This window comes from Suricata suricatta, chromosome 3 (genome assembly GCF_006229205.1).
Source record: "Suricata suricatta isolate VVHF042 chromosome 3, meerkat_22Aug2017_6uvM2_HiC, whole genome shotgun sequence".
Classification (NCBI taxonomy): Eukaryota; Metazoa; Chordata; class Mammalia; order Carnivora; family Herpestidae; genus Suricata; species Suricata suricatta.
The window spans coordinates 70,887,923-70,906,840 of record NC_043702.1 but is presented as its reverse complement, the minus strand read 5'-3'; the positions used below and the strand labels follow the sequence as shown (position 1 = coordinate 70,906,840).

General features: G+C 41.9%; 1 protein-coding gene across 2 annotated transcripts in view; it reads right to left on the bottom strand.

Moving 5' to 3' along the window:
* ACVR1 (activin A receptor type 1) overlaps positions 1–18,918 on the bottom strand; it is a 143,459-nt gene extending 124,541 nt beyond the window's left edge. For both annotated transcript variants that reach the window (XM_029934543.1, XM_029934544.1), the window contains exon 1: positions 18,871–18,918. The gene's annotated coding sequence lies outside the window, so the exon portion shown is untranslated. The remainder of the gene's footprint in view (positions 1–18,870) is intronic.

The window sequence follows — 18,918 nt, the reverse complement described above, 5'->3', positions numbered from 1 at the left end:
TGGGTCAATGGTCGTTCAGGACGAGAGTGGCTGAATTAAGTGTGGGGAAATGACTCTATGCTCTGACTCATATTTTGCCTTTTTCTCCTCTCAAGAGAAACAAGCTCCAAATGGTACATTTTCTGATGACCAAACATTAACTCATCTGCCTAAATTTCCTCAGTGACTACAAAGTCCTCCACTTCATACTGAAACAGTAGCTTGAAATGTTAACGTAAATACGAAAAAAGGGGGCTCAAAATTGTATTCCTCTTCCTCAATCCATAGCACTCTAAAAAATAAAACATTTTAATGTAGTCTGAGGTACAGACTCTTAGACATGACTCTACAAAGAAGATTATACACTACCATCCCGGAGTAGAAGTAGGGGGAAATAAAAGTACTACAATGTGCTTTTGTCCTGTGGCTATAATTAAGGTTGAAAAAGACCTTCAGTTTTCTCCTCTAAGACATCATCAGATTAGAATACCTCCTGTCTCATCCTCCCCTCCCCTCCGTGGGCTCCTTTAAAGGTGCCTGACATCCTCCTGGTTCCCCCTGAGCAACTCCCTGCTTTCAACTTTTCACTCAGAATCTCGTGTCTCTTGTCCTAAAACTTGCTGATTCCATTTCTTCATTCTCTTTCATCATTCCCTTTCCCCAAACCCTAACACTGTATCTTTAATGACTCACAGGGAAAAGAAAAACGCATTTAAAAAAGCAAGTTGGTAATGGTCTGTGGTGATAAAATGGAAGAATACAAGATGGCATCTCCTTAATTCAGAATAACAAGTATTTGGTGAGTGCCCACTACGTGCCTTGTAGGGATGACAAAATAAGAGCAGCTTTCCTGAGATGTTTTGTCGGAGAGGCTGCTTTACCTCCACAGCAGTCCACGCTGCTCATCAGAGTACTCGTACCATAAAGGGAGAGCCCTCTGACCTCCAGAGAGGTCTCGGCCTCTTCTGCTACACATGACCTCTGGTATTAGAATATGAAGAAACCAAAGCAGAGTGACAAAAACTGTGCATGTATTAAATATTTACCAAACGTGCCAGGCCAACACTACTGGGCTGGTCTCTAGATAATTACGTGGTCCAGTAATGAGACACAAGTTCAAAGTTGTATGACCCATGATGCCTCCTTTCAATCCTTCTTTCATTCCCAAGGACCCGTCATTTAAAAGTAACATCAAGACTAGGGTGAAGCACCTTGAAAGGGAAGCGTGGCCCCCAGGCCCTCCTGCCCACCGCCACTTACCAAGGCCTCTTCATAGCAGCGAGTGAACAAGTGCATCGACAACAGTGAACACATGGTCCCTGCCCTCCCAGAACTTACAAACTAATTTTAAAAAGGGGGGAAGGGCCCCCACCCATTCCTGAATATGATGGAAGAAATATTGTGCCAGGAGACTAGGATTCCCCCCGGGACCCATCACTATGCCATCAATCATGAGCAAGTCCTCCTCAATACATTAAACTTCAGAACTTTCATTCTTTTTTCCTTGTGAAATGGAATGATACTGATTTGAGCCCTGCCTCTGTACAAAGGCTCACGTGAGATGCGGTGTTGCTTTGGTAAACCGCAAAGTCCTCCTCAAATGTGAACTGCACAGGACAAAAGGTGGCACACTGAATCCCAAGCTGCCTTACCATCAGCATTTTAAAAATTGGTGAATGGCATTGGTAAACATACAGATTCAGAATTTGACATTGTTGTGTCCAGGGAATAGTAAGAGAAAGAGAAAAACAGTGAGTGGCTGTGATTGGAAAGTCAAACAGTTTTATGGAGCCCCACAGACCTCGGGCGACTTGTCTGTGAATATCTGAACGTCTGTTATAATCTCTGCTGCTCATTGAAATAACTTCCGAGCATAACCAGAGGACGACGACTTCCCAAACAAACCCAGATGTATTCCCTAAGGTCCCACACTATCCCAGGCTTTTCCTTCGATTAAAACTAGCTCTTGTGAGTCTTTTTCCTCGGGACCCGCTATAATCTTGTTTCCTCCTTCATGCTAAATTTACACAAACATGACTAACGACGTCCTAAATTACCCAAACAAACTGCCCTTCAGCGCGCTTATCTATCTGTGGTTCACAGGCCTACTTTCCTTGGGTGAGTGGAAGAAGACACACTCTCCTTAGCATCACGCCTACTCTTGGCTGGCCCCAGACTCTTCCCTAGGGCTCCTTACCCCTGCACTCGGGGGAGGGGAGGGGAGTCCTGGGTGTCACTCACCCCCCCAACCCTTTTCCCCAAGCGAATTGACTCCCCACCTGGAACTTCACTGCCTCCTGGACCTGGAGACACTCTCATCTGCTTCCAGCACAGATCTTTATAGCCACTGACTCTTTGCTTCTGACAACCCACTGGAGAACTTCCGCCCACACACACAATGGGAGGTCCCAAGGCCTCTCAACAGGACTTGTCAAAATGAGCCCCTCCCCTTCCTGCATTCTCTACTCCTCCCTATTCTGTTATGTGATCACCATCTCTACCTACTCTAGTCTGAGAGTCTCCTCCTTCTACCAGACCACACAGATCAGTTACCACATCAAGTCCGCTCAACCCCCTAAATGGCTCTGAAACTTCCAGCATCTCCTCCAGCCACAGTTGTTACCACTTCTGGGCCAGTCCGCTGCTCCCCTGGCCTCCACACAAGTGTTTCCCAAACTGCGGAACAGGTACACCTGGTGGTCCCCCAATATGATGCTAGATAAAGTTACTTACTCTTTTTTTTTCATTATAATGATTAATGTTTCTATTATATAAATTAATTAAATGAAATTAAAATAAATTCTTAAGGTGCACATCCATACTGCATTTTCAGTTACAGTTGTTTTGAACAAGTTTTCATGCCCCTAACCTGGGGGCCTTTAAAAATTCCACTGGCAGGTACAACCAGACCACATAAACCACAACTTTGTGGGGGTGGGAAAGGATATCGAGTTTGGAACCTCTGTCACACTGGGTGCTTCCACATGGGAACAAATTTGGGAATCACTCCATTAGAATGAGCATTTAAGGGAAGAGGGTGAGCCCATCTAAAGAAAAGGAAGTAGTAATTAGTCAGAGGCACAGTAAACAGATAGGAAGGTTACCTAACTCACTTGCTCTGTCCAGGACTTTAGAGCTGAAAGTCCAGCAACCTAGGACGGTCCACAGTCCCAGGAAATCCCAGAGAGTGTGGCCACCCTCCGCAGATAAGGCAGTGTCTGTCCGAAGTTTGGGAATGAGTGCTAGCATTTCCCAAAATGCAATTGCAAAACGCTATCCACTCTCCCTAGGGTATTAACAGTTGTGTAGCTACAAAGGGTTTCACCGTGGAGTAACTTGAAAGACCAGGGATAATCCAGAGATATCCCAGGATAAAGGATTAACATGTGGTGTTCCTCAATGCTGGCTTCTGAGAATTTTCAGTGTAGTATGAAAATGTACACTAAGCAAAGGGTATAATGTCCTGCATTTCTCAAACTTATTTGAGGACTTTTTTTGTGCGTGGTGTACTTTTTTATTTTGGTTTCAAGAAACTTCTTGTAATGGGCTGCCTCACTGGTACTTCCAGATACTCTGGGGAAAATATAAATCTGATAATGTTACGTCTTAATTATCAATCCCATGCTTGAAAACCAAAGTCCAAAGTCCTAAGCAAGTGGTCTACCTCCCCAGCTCTCCCGTCTTTTACCTATGCCTTTAGTTCTAGTCCAGTGTTTCTCAAACTTCTAGAAGTATTCAAATCACCTGGGGATACTGTTGCAACACGGATTCTAAATCAGCTGAACTGGGTAGCCCCGAGACTCCACATTTCTAGTGAGGCTCGTGCCCAAATAAATGGTGCCGTACTGCTGAATCAAGCAGCACACCTTTGAGTAGCAGAACTCTGGTCACATTCAGTTCTGAAGGATACTGTCCTTCCAATACATACTTCTGGGCCTCAAAGGCCCTTTTCCCACCTAATACCTTCCTCCTCAACCTTCAAGATGCTCAAGAACATCATTCCTCTGAAAAGATGACCTCAGACGCCCTCCCAAACAAAACCGCACATCCCAGCTTTCTGTGTAGAGTTCCATCGGGTGCTTCGCTCTGTTGGAGCGTGACTATTTTTCTGCCTCTCCCAAGCTGAGCTCTCTGACAGCCTTTTTATGGTTATATGCTCAGTGCCTGGCACATAGTAGCTACTCAACAAATCTATGTAGAAGGAAGGCACAGCCACACAAAGGAGATAACACATGAGGTTGGTCTAGGGAGACCTTTAGAAAATAAATTGTTATGCAGAATCAAGTTTGTCACTTTGGAGTTTCGTGGTTGGGGACCTTTAGCAAGAGAAATAAGTAGAATCTAAGTTAACACTGCAGAGATTCAAATCATAAATGAGTATCATCACCTTCCCTTTTATACTATACAAAAAAGAAAGTCACAGTTTTCTCAAAATGAAAACTAAATCCAGATAATCTTCTGATTAACATTTAACAGACTAACATCACCAGGCACAGTGGGAAATAAAGCACCATTTGACCTCCAAATCTGTGTTCATCTGCTTTACGAAGCATCCTTCTGACAATTCTAGGTTTAAACAAACCTTTGTGCAAAGAGTGTTCCAGCAGCTTTAATGTAGTCACAGCTGTCAAAATCATGGGCAATGCATCATACTTAAGAGAGCATTTGAAAATGTGTCAATAATTATAATTAGACACTTGTTCCAGATCTAATATACTTTCACTACCCTTTAACTTCAACTGATGTAAAATTAAAACCGGTTTCTTAAAAGTGCAACTCTCAGATCATAATTTAATTCTAAAGCAGATATAAAACCTGTCATGCTACAAAGATACAGTACATTTTACTCAAGAGGAGAAAGGGCCATGGTATTGTAATACATCATTTTAGGTAGGGTGACCACCTTTAATGCTGAAAGGGTAAAACACATTACTGGGGTGACATAATCTTCCAATATTTACTTCACCCATTTGTATTTAAAGATTTTTCTGTTCAAAACTAGGCAAGACCCACAGCTCAAAGACATTAACTGTTAACAATCACTTTTATTTCCTATTAGTCTTTTTTTCCCCTATGTCCATATGTATGTAACTAGAAATGTGGAATTGTACTGTTTTATGTTAACTTACATTTATGGAATTGTACACAATTTATGGATATGGAACTGAACCATTTTTGTGTCCCGCTTCTTCTACTTAATTTTGTTTTATATACTCTTCACGGTCTATTCATTCCAAAAGTTTCTGCATGCCAAAATAAAATAAAATAAAAATAAAGCAGGATACTAGGCACAGGATACACATGTACACTCAGAGTACCAAGCAAACATAGTCTCTGTTCTTAATATTTACTCCGGAGATACTGGTAATATATATATATACATATACACACACTAACTACCAAATATATATATACTAACTACTATATATATACATATATATACATATACACACACCTGTATATATATATATATATATATACATATATATATATATATATGGTAGTTATGTAACATACAGAAAAGGAAGAATCTAAGTAGATGGGATAGCCAGCAAAACCCTCTTTTGAGAAGGTTCCATTTAAGGTGAGATCTGTCCCTGAAAACTAATCTAGGATAATACTTTTGGTGATTATATAATATTCCACTTTATTAATAAGAAGTATATATACATGACATATACATATAAAAGTTATATATGTAGATTATAGAACATTTAAGTTGTTTCCCTTTTTTGTTGTTGTTGCTACTCTACAGCTAGATAAATACATTTGTATACTTAAAGAGTTGTAGTATTTTTTTTATGAGTAACCAAGGGCTCAAAATCTTTTCCAGGAAAATTACATTTATACTAGCAGCCCAAAATTTTTAGGTCTTTGAAATGAAAAATCTAAGCATGGTGCTTAATTCTGAGGGAGCCAATTTCTAAAGAAAAAAATGCAGCATGGGAAAAAAAACCATGAATTTTATATTAAATTTTATTTACTTGGGTTTGAATTTTTAACTACATCTAAATTGGTAACTGCCAGAACACCCAACTATTTTATTAAGCTACACCAGCTTGAATACCTCAAAATTTCCAATCATCCTCTATTGCATCTTCTTATTACAAAAACTTTGAAAGATCCAAGTACTCCACTCTGGTGTGCTCTAAAATCATAAATAAAATTTTGCTGTTTCTTGAAAACTGTCTATCATATGCTTATTGCTTTTTTTAAAAGCTATTATACAAATAAAAATTTTTTCCCTAAGTCTAAAAATCCATTGCCTCTATTCCTGATCAATAATAAAAAGCTGACTATATGAGTTTCTTGGTCACTAAATGCCTACTTACCACTCACTGTATTTTTTTTAAAGATAATCATCCCCATAAGCTCTGCTTTTAACATAAAGCACAAACCAGACACAGTGCTTTAAAACCATCAAAGTAAAGCTGTGGTTAGCAAGGCTTCCAAAGCCCAGGGTTCTTTAGACTCAAACTTACACAGGGAGAAAAAAAAAATCATCAGGCTCCATTTACTGGAAGTACCAAAAAGGAGGGAGACTGAAAGAGAATCAACAAATTGTTAAAACTTTAGAAACAGCTGAGTCTATGCCCTTCCTAGCAAGTGAGGAAAGAAAACTAACATGTAGAAAAAAAGTTCAGAAAGTAACTTCCTGGGGCCATGAACTTGGTTTACACCAGAGAACAGACCCCTGCTGAAGTCTCCTGGGTTGCTTTGTCATTTCCACCAGACCACTTTGCTCTACTCGTGCAACTCAAAAATGAAATTCTTGGTACAACCTACTCTGGAATATAAAATGCAGGGAAGCTTGGGGGGCTCAGTTGGTTTGGCATCTGAATTCAGCTCAGGTTGTGATCTCAGGGTTCACGAGTTCAAGCCCCACAGTGGGGTCTGCACTGATTAGCACAAAGCCTGCTTGGGATCCTCGGTCTCCCTCCCTGTCTGTCCCTCCCCTGCTTGCTAGTGCACTCTCTCTCCCTCAAAAATAAACAAACATTTAAAAAATAAATACAAACATAAATAAGTAAATAAAATGTAAAAACCCTTAGATTCAGTAATTCGTCCTTATATTTACCCTCAGACATATAGCAGACAGACAAGTAGATCTACATGTAAACCAATATATAGATATGCAGAGTCACATATATGAATATAGTCAGTCACTGCAACATTGTAACATAATGTTACCTGAAATAAGTAAAAGACTAGTTAAATAAATTATGAAACACTCACACTATGGAATACCTTTCAAAAGAACAAGGAAACTGCTCATACTAATAGGAAAAGATTTCCAAGATAAACTGAGTGAAAAAAGCCAGGTACAAAACTGAAATACGTACAATATGATATTATATGTATAAGAAAAACACATTAGTATATATTTGTAAATGTAAAGATGATCACTGGAAGGATACACAACTAGTTTCTTTTTTAAGTTTAGTTATTTAGAGAGAAATTAGGAGTGAGAGTGGGAGAGGGGCAGAGAAAGAGAGAAAAAGAGAGAATCCCAAGCAGGCTCCACCCTACAAGCTGTGAAGCCCCTACATGGGGCTCAAACTCATTGACAGTGAGATCATGACCTGAGTCAAAACTGAGTCCGTCACTTAATTTACTGAGCCACCCAGGTGCCCCCACTATTAGTTTTAATGATGGTTTTTCCTTAGGAAAGGAAATCAGAAGTCTGTAGAACAAAGTTACCTTCCTACATACCCTTCCTACACTTCAAATCTTGTATTGAGCACATGTAATACAACATAAACTATTATAAAGTAAAAAATAAAAATATTTTATTTGTAAGAAAAAAATATGGGAATCCATATTAACATACTTATGTAATGAAATAAAACTGAGTTATAAATAAAAACACCAATAAGATTTTTTTTAAGGAGTCATGTGGCCCAAAAAGGAGACTGTAATGTCCAAGACAAAAGTATGAGACTAATATAATACCGTATGTTAACTACACTGGAATTAAAATTTTTAAAAACTCAATTTGAAAAAAGGATGAGAACAGACTCCTGGGTGGCTTACTTGGTTAAGCATCCAACTTCAGCTAAGATCATAATCTTATGATTTGTGATTTCAAACCCAAACCCACCCTACAGTGGGCTCTCCGCTGACAGCTCAGAGCCTGAGGTTGGCTTTGTATTCTGTGTCTCCCTCTCCCTTTGCCCCTTCCCCACTCATTCTCATTCTCTCTCTCTCTCTCTCAAAAAACAAATAAACATGAAAAATTTCTTAAAAATAAAATAGGGGCGCCTGGGTGGCTCAGTTGGTTGAGCGTCGGCTTCGGCTCAGGTCATGATCTCACGGTTCCTGGGTTCGAGCCCCGCGTCGGACTCTGTGCTGACCGCTAGCTCAGAGCCTGAAGCCTGCTTCAGATTCTGTGTCTCCCTCTCCAACTCTGCCCTGTTCCCACTGTCTCTGTCTCTCAAAAATAAATAAAGAACATAAAAAAAATTGGTTTAATAAAATACAAATATTAAAATGTTTTCTAAAATAAAAGTATGAGAACAAAGGACACGCCCTCCTGGAAGATTTTCATGCTCAATATCCACATCTGTAAAAAATTCACTCCACCTGTACTTAGAATGTCCTAAAACAAGACGACCTTCAGGGATCAAAAGGGAACCAAGTGGGAGGAGAACAGGTGAGGAGGACCTTAGCTGATTAAGCAACAAGGAGTGGACGGGAACCCAAAACAAACAAGCCAAGATAAGAAGGAAAAAAAACAACAAAACAACACAAACAAAAAAAAATCTCCTCTGTAATTTGAAAAAGACATTCCATTCTAAACAGGCTAAAAGAGTAAATCCCAGGAAAACCTTCACTTCTGGCACTGCCTCGCCACCTCAGGGCTGCAGCAACCACGGTTTCTATCACCTGTGATATTACAGGGAAAAACCATTGCTAGATTTTTTTTGCCTACATTAAGCTCAGTGAAATTGGCATAAACATAAATTACAGGTGTCACCCTTCAAACAGTAGAACTGCCTTTGATTCTATAAGCAGATGTTTATCAGGCCCCATGTTCAAAACCTGAAGACTATTACTAGGATCCTTTTTTAGGATAAACATTTGATTTATTTGCAAGATAAGGCACTTGACCCAAAAAACGTCAATAAGAGACTTTGGGCTGTTGGTAACTGGTTCATTTTATCATTCAGACCTTGGCCCACTTGTTGCTGTTTCCAAATGGGACCTTTCTCCCCCAGATCCCAGGATGTCCTCCTCTCACACACATCTCGTCACCACAGAGGCCCCCCCCCCCGCCCCGTTATCTGCCCATTCCAGTGCCAGATCTCCAACTTGACATGAGCCTCAAGGAAGCCCACTTCTATGTGCTTATTCCACCGGAACCTGAACCCCAATGCAGTACCTTCCTCCAAACCTGGTCCTCTTACCCTTTCGTGGTTTTTTTTTTTTTAATGTTTTTTATTTATTTTTGAGAGACAGTGTGAGCAGGAGAAGGTCAGGGAGAGAGGGAGATACAGAATCGGAAGCAGGCTCCAGGCTCTGAGCTGTCAGCACAGAGCCTGACGCGAGACTCAAACCCACGAACCGTAAGATCATGACCTGAACCGAAGCTAGACTCTTAACCGACTGAGCCACCCAGGCGCCCCTACCCTTTCGTTTTAAGATTGACACCATTTTCTCAGCCACCCAAGTTCCATACGTCACATACCTCTGCCTCTCACTCACCCCTTCCTTTCTTCACAGAAATGATTTGTTCACCTTATGGTTTCTCCAGCCCAAAGCCAAAACCCTATTTCTACCTACCCCCATTTCCCTTGACTGCTGGGCTGCTACCCTCCCCGCTCATCTGTGGCTATGTAACAGGCTATACAGAAGGCTATACAGATCAGGGATCTCAAAGTCATATGCCTGTAGGGACAAGGTAAAGTTAGCATCTAAGAGTGAGCAGGTGAAGAGAATAAAGAAACAGTAGCAGCTACTGCTGGGCCTCGGTGTTGGGAGAAAACAAGGTGAGCCAGGACTCTGGCAAACAGAGCACATGTCCGCTCAGAATCACACGGAGTTCTGGCAGGTTCCTGCAGGAACGCAGGCCTCGGGCGGCCAGGGCTTGCAGCTCTGCAGAAGGTGGAAATCAGAACTTCTTATAGGAAATCTCCCCATAGTTAAACAATGGCAGCTATTTCAAAACGAAAAAATAAAATGTTTTACATGCAGGATCCAACAGCACATCACTCTGGGGTGTAGTCAGCCTGGGGGCCACCAGTTTTCAAACTATGCTTTAGAGCAAGTGACTTTGGAATGTACAGCCTAAGTTAAAATTCAGATGTATGATTACAGACATTTTCCATCACCCCTCTGAGTCTCAGTTTCTCCTTCTGTAAAATGGGGTAATAGAAGTAGGTGCCTCATGGTGTGAGTGTGAGCGACACATGAGAATGCAAGTAAGGGGCCTGGCCAGGGCCTCCTCTACAGATGTTGTGTTACTGTTGCTGTTTTAGAACCAAGTCAAACATCGTTAGCCTGGCATTCAACGTAAACCATGATCTGGCTCCTCCACAGCGCTTACCTCAGTGTAAGCTACACAGTCACGTCACATCATGAGGCTTTTAACTTCCAGGAGCTACCATATACACTTGGTGAAAAAAGTAAACAAATAATATGAGGGAGGGTGTGCAGCAGAACCGTTTAACTAGTGCCCGCCATCAGATTCAACTTGGACTCTGGAATCAGCGCACAGCCAGAGACATGAATCTGCGTTTCCTTCCAGACGTCTCACGGGCATCAGGCCTCTCTGAGAAGCTGCACCTCAAGGCAGTGAGTCTGAGTCTAGTGACGAAAATATGTGCAACTATGTCTTTATACAACTTGGCTCTTACACAAAAGCCAACTACCTCTTATTTACTTGCCCCGTTCCCTGGTTTTGGCCGGTTGCCTACTTCACAACCTATACATAGAGATCTCTCTCAAAACGATAACATCAAAATGGTACCTTTTTCCAAGGCCAGCCAAACAGTCACTTCCTCAAAGGTGCTGTTTGATTGTTATCCCTCTGTATCATGTGACCAAGGTACTTGGCCTTCTGCCGTTTATAGTTAGATGTGCAACTCTTCAATCCCTGACTCAAGCGTGCCTTAAGATCTACTTTATTTTACTGTACCCTCCATGCCCAGCCCCAAGGACAGGAAGATTTGATAAATGCTCAATAAATGAAGGAAGAAGAAGAAGGGAAATTATGGAGGAGCAGCGGCAAAACAGACAGATTTTAAAGATAAGGACAATGAAAAAACTAGTAAGGACAATGACAGCAATGGTGACTGCAGCCACCAATTAAACTCTTACATCTCTGAATGCAAACAGCTGTCCCCTACTAACCTTGTTTTGTGTTTCTGAACAATAACTGTATTGGGTCATCTTCCCTACCTTTCTCCCATCCTTTGGTACAGGTAACCTAAAAAGGGACTCCTGCTGTCCCCTTATTATTAAGAGTCTCCATCCCATTCAAATATAATCTAAGTAAACAGGGAGCTAAGTGGCTCCTGCCACCAGCTTAAATTAATTAACCCCACCTTTGATGCCGATTAGGATCAAGATGACGATACACTCTTGGAGCTGGTCCAAAGCACATATTAGTCACTTTAATCTGATGTGAGAAACACACAAAGACCCCTACACAGAGAAAAGAACAATGGCAGGGGAATGGTGGGAGAGCATAAGGGCACAGGCCATCTGTAGAGTAACTGAGACTCTACACAAAGGAAAACAAAATTCTGACCCAGATTAGCAAATGGCCAATAAACAAATTAAGGCTGATTTCTACAATATCTACAAGTTGTGGCTGGTTTTTTTTTTTTTATTTCTTCAAACTCCTGGTTAGAACCAATTAGCAAGCTGTGAAGTCAATTTAGTCAATAAAAACCAGAAATTTTAAGTTTATTTATTTATTTTGAGAGAGCGAGAAGGCCAAAGTCAGGCAGGGGCAGAGAGGGAGAAGGAGGGAGAGGGAATCCCAAGCAGACTCTACACTGTCAGCACGGATCCTGACGTGGGAATGCAGGAACCTTGAGATCATGACCTAAGCCAAAGTCAATGCTGAACAGACTGAGCCACTCAGGCACCTGAAGACCAGATTTTTTAAAATAAAAATTGACTAGAGGGACACCTAGGTGGCTCAGTCCGTTGGGCATCAGACTTCAGCTCAGGTCATAACCTCACGGTTCCTGAGTTTGAACCCCACATAAAGCTCTCTGCTGTCAGCACAGAGCCCACTTCAGATCCTCTGTCCCTCTCTCTCTCTGCCCTTCCTCCAGGTTCACTTTCACTCTCTCTCAAAAATAAACAAAACATTGACTAGCAATGAGGAAGCAGTACCGTATTGTTTTATAAAAATTATAATTCAGCCTTATTTTTTAATATGCATGTGTGTATGTGTGTGTACTCAGTCATGATGTAAAACGTATTGCTGAGAGTAGAAAATGTTTGTAAAACAATGAACTAGAACATTTATGTTTATATAATCTCCGGGGACTGAGACTTTCTATTTGTTACTAGGCCATAGTCATAAAGTAAGAGAATATTTGTTTTTGCCACCTGTTGTGCACAATGGTTCAATTCTTCAAGTTCAAAAAACATTTAAAAAAACATCACTTGGCACATTTGTCCCTTACTACATTCTTTATTCTCAAAAAGAAAATAAAGGTCGCTCTAGATAACCACCTACACTTGTTCTTCCTACTGGCTGTTTCTATGTATATTTCTTTCTTGTGTAAGTCCCTGACATCAAGTTACAAGCCCCAAAGTTCCAGCTTTCTTAGTGGCATTTACGTATTAGTAGTAACCTATAACGTAAGGAAAATGATCAATCAAGCACATTATGTTTCCACCAAGAGCATAATGCTATTCATTCATCAATAGCTGCAATTCTGACCTTGGTTGAAAATATCACCTCAACTCATCCCCTCTACACCTGAATGCTTTTCCTCAAGTTCTTTTTATTGCACATCTTTGTCAGTAGCAGAGAATATTACTCCCTCTAAACTCCAAGTACCATTCCACATCTAATATCCAGCTTTGTCTAAGACTATGTTGGTTTATCCCCTCTGTACATTTCCCATCAAACTCAAGGTTATCTGTAGGGGTTCAATCAATAAGTCTTCCATAATTGCCTAAAAAAGAAAAATAAAAACTAGAGCAATCTTGTTTTCTTTCTGTTATAATTTTTTAAGTAAGTTCTATACCCAATGCGGGGCTTGAACTTGTAACCCTGAGGATCAAGAGTAGTAGCATGCTCTACTGCCGGAGCCAGCCAGGTGCCCCAGAGCAATCTTATTTTTAATGTCATCCATGCCACATGGAGGGTAGCAAAGTCCAATCCTGGCTTTCACAGATGAGCAAGGTGCCCCAATATCAAGTATTAAAGCAGAAAAGGTCTACATGGCATGGCCACTCATATCAGCCCTTAAAACCCATCTGAAGAGAAGTTCACTCTGAATTCCACCCATTTTCCAAAGAGGTTGTCCACATTCCACCTCTCACATGAGCACTGCCTACCCACACTGCTTTCACTGTCAACTGTTTGTGAACTGGCGCAACGGGAGAAAGTCAGGGAAGGAGTCAATTCACCAAGAAATTGAGTCCCAGCCATATACTCTGTATCACAGGATATTAAGCATGAGTTGAAATACTCTTCCCAAAAAAAGGGTTGTGCCCTTAAACCCAAAAACAACCTTTAAAAAAAAGGGGGGGGGAGCATAAACTCAAATGATTCACTAAGTTACAATATCAAGCATAAAAAGGGGGTATAAAAAAAGTTCCTTCTACCTAGAGTGTCTTTTGTCCCTGTTTCTTAAACTCATCCTTAAGGGACCTCTGTGTCCTACCAAAGGTCGTCTTCTCTCAGGCTGTCTCCCTGATACCCTAGAGTACTGGGCTTTTCTGCTTCTCTAATATGCAATCATCCATTCATTCTCTCAACAATTAAAAAACAGTTTACTGACTGTGTGGTCTGGACCAGGCATTGTGTTAGGTGCAAAATATATACAAAAGATGAATAAGACACAGTCCTTGCCCTCAAAGAACTCAGTGAGAGAATTTTGAAAGGTTTTAAATTGGTGAAGGGGAATGAATTGTGTCCAACAAATAAATGGAGGAATGAATAACTTGAAGTCCTTGCCCTCAAATCAATCTAGTCCCAGGATGAGTAGTAAAGATGATAAAATGCTAGGAAAATGTCAAAACACAAAATCCAGGAAGCATTCCTGCAATGAGAGTACTCTGAGCCCTGAAGGCTTTGGCTCTCCCCATAAGTGGGGGGAAGGGCGATGCAAAGGGACAGACTCCAAGGCTTGGCCTTAATGATAACAAAGAGCAGAACGTATCAGGACACCTGTACTAGAGGGGACCTCCTTAAATTTACCCCATCATCAAAAAAAAAAAAAAAAAACCCCTCAACCTACTGCATGAACCTCCACAAAATTTGGAAAAACTAAAATTCAATGTCACTTTCCTGGTCACAGTAATAAAGGCCAAGCACCCAGAGCAAACAATGAAGCAACCCGAATGGGCAAAGTGGAATGTTGGTCAGAGACTGAAACCCAAAAATCAAACAACTGAGTAGCGGTGGCTCTGAAAAACAAAACTCTCACGGATCACAGAGGAGGCCTCAGACATATAAACAAGCTCCGATTTCCCAAAATGCATAGAAGAGCACAGGAATAGTATTCAACTGTGCAGTTGGCCTGAATATTGGGGATGGGAAAGTATCTGTTTTAACTTCAAAAAGGAAGCTGCTAAGTCTCGTTACATCATCTGCAGAGTGTAAATTCAAGCAAAACTACCACCCATCTGAACCAAAGGCCATGATTTGCCAACCACACCATCCTGAAGAAACTCTTTCAAAAGGAGTCTTTTCTTTGAATGCCCTTTCCAACAGACAAATCCCGCTTTGGAACTTCTGATTCTCAAACTAGCATGGCAAGCAAGAGCAGTCTATGGCCAACTGCTGAAAAAGAAGAGGTAAACCTTCCACTTGGTTCTTCTGAGAGCTGAAATTGGCCACAGAAAGAAACACAGAGTTCTCACTCCAAGAGATCAAAGAAGGCATTTTGTACCAGGAAACCGAATTCAAACTCTCATTTCCAGGAATAAAGCCACAGTGCCCAATACTTGCTTGGGAAAATAAAACAAGAGACTATGTAGACTCCAATTAAAATCTCCGATGGCTTTATTTCCCAGCCTCGCCAGTTTAATCCTGTAAACATTTTACCCAGGCTTCAACTCAAACACCAGCTTCCCATTCGGAATGGTCACACTTACCCACTGGGTAAAAATGAAAGCGTTGTAAGGCTTCATGACAGCATTTTTGTCCCATCCTGAGCACTAAATGTAGAGGACAAGGTGAGGCTGACAAATGCCAGCTTCAGCTAAGCCTAAGTTTCCCATAACCACAGTCAGGAGAAACCATGCTACGGCCCATGCTATTGTTTTAGCCACAATACTGAAATGCAAGTGGAAGCAGAATAGAGAAGAGGGGACAGACCTCAATCTCATTCAGGTATGACAACAATCAGCTTGCTTTAAAATTATCACCTGGGGTCCTATCAATCAGCCAACAGCTTTTGCATGCCGACTTCACACCGCACCCAGCTAAGTCTATAGTCAGAATAGTGCAGTGAAATATTCCCCAAGTAATCCTTATGTTAATAGTCATGTGTTTAATTTTCTTTATCTTTTTACCAAAAAAGAAAAAAGTGTATCGTGTATGTAGGTTATAAAGTCTAAAAATAAAATCAGCACCTTTGAACCCACCACTCAACCGAAAACCCAGAATGTCACCCATGCTGTGGCATCTACCTACCTCCTCCACCCTGACCCCCAGGTCCCTACAACACACACACACACACACACACACACACACACACACACACATACCAGGTAATCACTGTCCTATCCTTAGAGTTTTAAGTCTAAATGCATCTTTACGATTATCTCCTATTACTAAAAACTGAGTTGGCTTTCCAAATATGGCAGTGATATATTGCTTCCTCTTAAAGGATGACATCTTTTAGGTTTTTAAAGGTCAATCATTGCTTTAAAGAGAAATACTAAATAATTGATAGACTGAAACTTAGCCATGGTAAACTCATAAAGACGGTGTATGGTCAGTGAACTTTGGCAAACGCTGGCGAAAGTGCCCAAGAACTTGGGTTCCAGAGTCTCACAAACTCCTGGTTCAAATCTCCACTCCACTACTGACCAGCTAGAATGTGGGCAACTCACTCAATTTGGGGAAGCCTCAATTTCTTACCATAAATGAGTGAAATAATAATAAAACATAAGCGTGTTGTAAAAATGTAATGAAAAATGCATAAAAAAGAACTGAGCATGGGGGCCAGCACATGTCCAGGGCTCACCATCAGATCTGTCATTAAATTCATTCAAAATCTGAGTGGGTGTTGCTACCATTAATAGTTTACGTCTCTCCAATTTTTAACAAGTTGTGCATTAGATCTCTTCACAAAAAATAAATCAAGATGCAGGAATCCAAGAGCAGAACATGCATAGAGGACAGTTCCGGTCCTCGCTTCTCTTTGTCTACAAAGTACTTTTTACACACACACACTCACACACACACACACACACCGATTCCATCTTCACCTCATGACCTTGAATAACAGGATCATTTTTCAAATGCATTTCTGCCCTGTCCCTTCCCCGCCCCGGGAAGGCTGGACTACTTGATCTAACCTTACCTAGAAGTCTATCATGATCATTACAGTATTAGTTCAGTGAAATCTAGAATAAGAGGCATCGTCTCTATCTACCGACTCAAACACTGTTAGCTGTTGCATGCACAGATGCAGATAATTTAGTAAATCACTACTTTGAAAAAAAAAACCATTACAATGCTATCAATGGCATTAAGTTCCCCACTTCTGAAATTAATTACATTCCTGAATAAGGCATACTCCTCCATCGCTACTCGGCATCCTTAATATTCTCTTAAATTACTTAGAGATAACAAAAAACTTACTCAGATTCAAATGATCACTCTCTTCCAAGGTACAAAAGTTGTAAAACTACTACCTAAATCAAGTTGTATTCAAAACCACTCTCACCATTTCAAGTAAAATTCGCCCAAACTGCCGGGAAATGAGCACGAACCGCATCTGTACCCATTCTAGCCCTTGATTTTTGCCATCCCTCCAGAAATTATCACAACATCATTCACAGCCCTTGAGTGTTCGCGTGAGAGGTGACAGGAGCAATGCTATTATCCACCACACAATTCCATCAATTTAAGGCCTACACATTTCAGCTTCAAAAGACTTCCGTTTTTTTCTTGGTTTTAGTTCCAGGCCAGAAAACAAAAAAACAACTGAATTACCAAAAAAAGGGGATTTAGTTTTGGAAGCCAGATGGTCCCAGTCCTGTCCAGGCCTTAAGATAACTTCCTGACCCTGTCCCCATCAGTGAAATAGGTGAGGCCCATATTTCATACTCAGGCATACTGTAAAGCTGAATGGTCAGGCCAGCGCCTAAGGTCAGCACAAGTCCAGTGTCTGCTGGCTGCCCAAGTCCGGGCCCCTGGCCAGCCACCCAGCTCCAGAGACAAGTGCCAAGACATACTATAGTGTTTCCATTTAAGGCCTGCCACTTGGATCAGCCCATCTCTGAAATTTCTTAACACCACCTTTCCAGGAAGAATTTTTTTGGGGGAAAAGGGAGGTGGTGTCTATTTTTTGCCACCGCCTTCCCTTGGGCTGTCAGAGCAGTCTGCATCTCTGGGACAGGATTCTTTAAAACCACTGGGTTATATGTAAGTCTCAATTAGAGGGCCTCTTTTCAAAAATATACAAACTCTGTATGAGATCAGTCCTTTTTCTCATCACTTAATTCCCATCACACACACATATACACACCTCAAAAAAGAAAAGAAAGCCCAATAATATGAAAAATCCATTGATTACTACCTCTCTTTAAAGCCCAAATTAAGCACAACTTTTTCACCAAGACTTTTCTTCTGCTATTAAATGGAATGTTTTCTTCCCTAAGTAGTTTCCTCTACTAGCTTTTCTCCCATGCAAGGAGCATTCAAAACTCCAGGGAAATGAGGGGAGGAAGGGAGGCATGTCTGGCACAAACTGGACAGACCGAAGCCAGCCTAGAACCCGAAGGAAGTTAGTGAATCCAGCAGCCCCAGAGGCCCACATCTCTCCCCAGCGTGCCCAAGGCTCTAGCCTCACTGTTTTGGTTACAGTGTTGAAGGAAGGGTTTTAAACTTGGCAAAGTACCGTGCAACATCTGTAACCACATTTGCCTTCTGGGGATCGAGAGATGAATCCCACATTCCAGGCTTTGAAGCTTTTTGAAACTGCAGCTAGGAAGCACGGAGGGCGGGAGGGAGTTGAGCAGAGTTTATTGGCTGTCTCTCCGGCAGAAAATTCCTCTTGGAAGAGACGGATATTTTGAGGGTGGGGGTGATTAGCCCATCCCTTCACTCCCTACCAAGCTCAGCTGGGAAGGTGAGCCCGTGGCCAGGCGGCCAGATCGATTTACAAGTCAGCGGCGCACACCCTGAAGGAGTTCACTACACGAGCACGCACACGCACGCACACACACACACACACACACACAGACATGCACACACACTGCAAACCAGAGACCCCCCCACTCCATGCCTCTGTCCTCTCCAATATCCCACCAGCAGTTCAGGCCCAAAGCAAGACAGTTTTGTTCTTCGGCTGCTTCCCCCACCGAGAGTGCATGAAGCTTGGGGGAGAAAGGAATGAAAGCGAGGGGGAGGCACCGCAGACACCCACCCTCCCATCCCCAACCCCAGCCTCTTCTCCAGCCAGGCTCCCTCCTCCCACGGTCCTCCCGGGTCCCGCGGCGCGGCCGGCGACCTGCCCTCACCTCGGGTCCCGCCGCGGCCGGGGCTGAGCCGGGGGAGGCGGAGTGCGA